The sequence below is a fragment of the Garra rufa genome, chromosome 22 (assembly GCF_049309525.1).
Source record: "Garra rufa chromosome 22, GarRuf1.0, whole genome shotgun sequence".
In the NCBI taxonomy this organism is placed as follows: Eukaryota; Metazoa; Chordata; class Actinopteri; order Cypriniformes; family Cyprinidae; genus Garra; species Garra rufa.
Window position 1 is genome coordinate 9,548,201 of NC_133382.1, and position 6,058 is coordinate 9,554,258.

Below are 6,058 nucleotides of genomic sequence, written 5' to 3' on the forward strand. Positions count from 1 at the left end.
TTGATTTTTCTAGTACAATTACATTGTTTTAATTCAATGCAATCTTTCTTACAATATGTAATATAAGTCTCTGGTGTCCCCAGAATGTGTAGGTGAAGTTTCAGCTCAAAATACCTCACCGATCATTTATTATATAATTTTGAAAATGACTATTTTGAGCGGAACCAGAGTTGGACTGTCTTTATAGCTCGTACCTCAGATACTCTGCCAAAAAAGCATCTGTTTGGTTTTGATTATCATGTTTATTGCGCTGAAATCATGCGTTTTAAAACCATAGCAGTTGAAACTTCTGATATAGGGTTTTCTGAGCACACACATCCGAAGCACACACACAGAAAGCAGCTGTAACACGGCATGTGAGTGCTAAACTAAGTTCTCTTTCATGTCTTATTGCACTTAAACTGTCAAATACAGTTAATGTTAAATGTTAATGTTAAAAACACACGAGTTACAAAAACAGTCGGTTATGTCTGTGCAGGTAAACAGCTGGGAAAGAAATTGTATGTTTATATTTGATCTGTGTGGCAGCAGTGTAATATACAGTAAATAATATTATAATAAGATCCTGGGGGGGAGTGAAATCTGAGCGGATTGTTTTTTCACATGCTTGTAGAGAAATACCTTTTTCAAATTTTCTGGGTTGGTAGATTCACCGGGGACCTGTTTATAGCACTTAAATGCAAAAAAAGTCAGATTTTCATGATATGTGCCCTCTAAAACACTTTAATGATGGACTTGTTTCTTACAAACACACAGCTTTGCACTTCACAAAACATTGACTGGTGGATTGGAGTCGTGTGGAATACTACAGGATTATTGTGATGTTTTTATTAGCTGTTTGGACCCTCATTCTGACGGCACCCATTCACTGCAGAGGATCCACTGGTGAGCAAGTGATATAATGCTGCATTTCTCCAGAATTGTTCTGATGAAGAAATAAACTCATCAACATCTTGGATGGCCTGAGAGTAAGTACATTTATAAAAATGACCCTGTTCAAAAGTTTACATCCCCTTGATTCTTAATACTGTGTTTTTACCTGAATGATCCATAGCTGTGTTTTTTTGTTTAGTGATAGTTGTTCATGAGTCCCTTGTTTGTCCTGAATAATTCAACTGAAAACTTTTGAACAGAATGGAGATCTGGATTTCTCTTATTTTGCCTAAATATCATATTTTTTTTCATTTAGTACTGACCTTCAGAGGCTACAGAAGATACTTACATCCCTGAAGACAAAATTAAATTTACCCCCATCTTCTTAAGGGACAATACTATAGAAATGAAACTTGGATATATTTTAGAGAGTAGTCAACTGCCCTCTGGAAATAACTCAGCACACAGCCATTATTGTCAAAATAGCTGGCAAAAAAAAGTGAGTACACCCTAAGTGAACAAAGTGTCAATACCAGCAATGTATCAGCACCATTGTTATCTGGCACTGCCTTAATCATCCTGTGCATAGAATTGACCAGAGCTGCACAGGTTGTTGCTGGGATGTGGTGTGTTTGGGGTCATTATCATGTTGGAAAACTGAGGCATCATGTTCTGCTTCAGAATGTACAGTACATAATGGAATCCATGTTTCCCTCAATGAACTGCAGCTCCCCAGTACCAGCAGCACTCATGCAGCCACAGACCATGATGCTACCACCACCATGCTTGACTGTAGGCAAGATACAATTTTCTTGGTACTCCTCACCAGGGCATCGTCACACATGCTGGACACCATCTGAGCCAAACAAGTTTATGTTACAGTCTCATCAGACCACAGGACATGGTTCCAGTAATTCATGCTCTTGGACTGGTTGTCTTCAGCAAACTGTTTGCAGGCTTTCTTTTCAGCCAGCTTCAGATGAGGCTTCCTTCTGGGAGGACGCCTATGCAAACCGACTTGTTGCAGTGTGCGCCGTATGGTCTGAGCACTGACAAGCTGACCTTCTACTTCTGCAACCTTTAAAGCAATGCTGGCAGCACTCATGCAACTGTTTTTTGAAGCCAGGTTCTGCACCTGACGCACAGAACGAGTGCTCAACTTTGTTGATCGAACCTTGCAAGCCCTGTTCCGAATGGAACCCATCTTAATAGGAAAACCTCTGTATGACCCTGACCACTGTAGTGTGTCTCGGTTTCAGGGTGTTCCTGAACCTCTAATAGCCATCTTTGTGGAGAGCAAAAATTCTAATTTTCTGCCATGAGGTGCCATGTTGAACATCCAGTGGTCAGTATGAGAGAATTGTACTTAAAACACCTCATTTTAACTGCTCTAATACAAGATACACAACTTTTTATGGCCCCGTCAAGCAGACAAAAATATAAACATGATGAATAGCGTGTGACTTTGCATGGTTAAACAACATACTGCCGTTATCACTTAGAATGTACTCACTTTTGTTGTCAGCTATTTTGACAATAACGGCTGAATGTTGAGTAATTTTCAGAGGACAGTAAATCTATACTGCTATACAAGCTGCACATTGACTACTCTAAAATATATCCAAGTTTCATTTCCATAGTATTTTAGTATTCATTTCTATAAATATATTACATGACACTTTTCTAGTTGTTAAACATTAGTGGCTTATGTTATAGCTAATGTGATGAACTACACCTGGTTATTCTGTTGGGAAAATTACCTACACTAGTTGATTAAAAGTCTAGTTGCTTAGGAAAATTGAAGGTAGTGAAGTGAAAGGCTTGATGTTGTGGCAACAAAGTCTACAAAATAAAATGTACAAAAGATAAGGTTCCACTGTAGCTTAAATCACAATAATGTCATCTCTGGCCTGTATACTGTACATCAGTATATTTGAATAACATATTTAACCCAGAAACATGCTGTATTGCTCAATAACGTCTGACCAAAATCATATGCAAAAGTAATATTACATAAAGCCCCAGAGTTGCTTCAATAATTCCTTAGAAAAAAAAGTGACATCCTGTATAATGTGGCTCTTTGATCCCAACATAATCCTCCTCCGACACACAGGCGTCCCGGCGAGAGGGTCAAAATCTGATTATATAACTTGACTTGTAGGGATGCGGCATGCGTGGAAGCTTCCTGTGTCAGTTTAGGATTCTGCTAATGCTGCTGACCGTCAGGGACTGCAGTTAAACTGCCGACAGAGCTGTAATCACAAGCTGCTGCGAGACGGTTCCACAGAGGGGTTGAGCTCAGGTCTCAGGAGTGGGTTACAGGTAAAGCGTGTGACAGGTCAGGACATGTTTCTGGAAGAGTATGAGCGCATTAGAGACGTTGACTGGGAAACTGTATAGGGACTGTATATGCCAATAACAAAAGAAAATTAGAGTGCTGGGGAAAATAACAAATGATTATGGAAGGTGCTGATTGTAAGCAGAAAGAATTCATGGGCATTTAATGTTATGTGCATAGTAAAAAAAAAATTAAAAATTACATATAATCACATTAAAATGGAAATAAAAGTAAAAAATGTGGTTAACTCAAATTTTGATGTCATTAATAAAAACAATGATATAAAAAATTATATAAAATATACAATTTAATTTAAAACAGCTTAACCAAAAGATCCAAACGGTTAAGTATTTGACAGCTTTTGTAAGTTGTTGACAGCTTTGCAGACTAAGGATTATAGATAATCTTCTATCAGTGACAGGAAGCAAGAGGATCTTTAGAAACTACATAACAGACATTGTTTGCACTGCTCATTTTTAGTCTGTGTAAGCTTGTTCTTTGTATTAAATTGCTAACTGCGCAAGTTTCAATGCATATACACTACTAGTCAAAAGTTTTTGAACAGTAAGGTTTTTAATGTTTTTCAAAGAAGTCTCTTCTACTTATTAAGCCTGCATTTATTTGATTCAAAATACAGCAAAAACAGTAAATTTTGTAAAATATTTTTACTATTTAAAATAACTTTTTATCTATTTAAATATAATTTAAAATGTAATTTTTCCTGTGATTTCAAAGCTGAATTTTCAGCATCATTACTCAAGTCTTTATTGTCACTTTATCCTTCAGAAATCATTCTAATATGCTGGTTTGCTGTCCAGAAAGCATTTTTATTATTATTATTATCAATATTTAAAACAGTTGAGTACACTTAACGCAAGATTCTTTGATGAATAGAAATTTTTTTGTAACATTATACACTATACCATTCAAAAGCTTTGAGTCAGTATCCTTTTTAATTTTAGAAATGAATACTTTTATTTAGCAAGGATGCTTTAAATTGATCAAAAATTATGATAAAGCCATATTTAATGATTTCTATTTCAGATAAATTGTGTTTTTATGAACTTTTTATTCATTAAAGAAACCTGAAATAATTGTACTCAGCTGTTTTCAACATAATAATAATAACTGTTTTTTGAGCAGCAAATCAGAATGATTTCTGAAGGATCATGTGACACTGAAGACTGGAGTAATGGTGCTAAAAAATCGCAGGAATAAATTACATTTTAAAATATACTCAAATAGAAAACAGTTATTTTAAATAGTAAAAATATAAGTTTTGCTACTTTTGCTGTACTTTGAATCAAATAAATGCAGGCTTGGAGAGCAGAAGAGACTTCTTAAAAACATAAAAAAAAAACTTTTGACTGGTAGTGTAATCTTGGTCTATTTTTTACTAACTCAAAGATGCCGAGATACATATGGTCCAAAATCTTTTTACTTTTAAGGGGGTGATTTTCACACCAAACTGCACTCCACATAAAAGACCCCTTCACTAAAATTACCTAAAATTATTTGCATTTTTTATTTGTGCAAATTTCACTTTGACAAAAACAGTCAAAGTGAAATTGTTTACAAAATAATAAAAAATTTTGGAAAATTTATTTAAAATTTTTATTATTTTTAAAAAAAGTATACATTTTATTATATATAATAAATATATTAATACATTGGATATAATGCAACATTTATTTTTAGGCCATGACCCTCTATCAAGTTTGATTTTTGGCCCTTTGTATTAAAAATCTGGGCACCTAAAGTTTTAATTCATGAAAACTAATTAAAGGAACACTCCACTTTTTTTTGGAAATATGCTCATTCTCCAACTACCTCTGAGTTAATAAATTGAGTTTTACCGTTTTGAAATCCATTCAGCCGTTCTCCTGTTCTGGCGATATCACTTTTAGCATAGCTTAGCATAGATCATTGAATCCTATTAGACCAATAGCATCGCATTCAAAAATGACCAACAAGTTTCTATATTTGTCCTATTTAAAACCTGACTCTTTCTGTAGTTATATCGTGTACTAAGAACATATTTCTAAAAAAAAAAGTGGAGTGATCCTTTAAGTCTTGAGAACTTCTATAAAAGTTGGCCTTTGTCAGTGCAATATAAAATTCTAAAAAAAAAAAAAAATTAAAATACTACAATGACTAGAAAAATCATGAAACTTCATCATTTAAAAAAAATATGAAAATGCCATTTTATTATCTTATATTTTTCGTATTTAGACTGCTTTGTTCTCAATAGTTGACTTTGGTCCTCAAACAGAAAGATGCTTTTGGTGTCAAAGTCAGAACACAAGAAGGAGACTGAGATGCTCTATTTACAGTATAAGAGCTATTTGGACACACGACACCTTGAAATATTTAGTTACTGTCACAGCAGGTCAATCAATACATACTAACACTGCTGGCTATTCATAGATAATATTATATTCTCAAAATCATGATCTGTTTTCTTTGTTTCTAATATAAGAGGTTTTGTAACCCAAGTATATAGATTATCAATATACCTTTCGTTTTTAGCTCACCGTTACCAATTCATATTATTGCTACTGTTAAACAATAATATGACGATCCAGCTATGGAAACGACCTTTATCTTTATTTATTATAATTTTATTTATTAGTATACATTTATTCAGATAAAATCGTGTCACTGGACTGTTCATATAGTAAATAATGAATTTATGAATACATTTCTTATTACTTATCAGAATTATTTATTTTATATTATATTTATAAATTGTACATTTTTTATAATAAATTCAGCAGAATCAATAAGCTAAAGTCATATCACTGTGTTGTTCCTACTGATGCATAACATTTATTTCAAAATGTATTT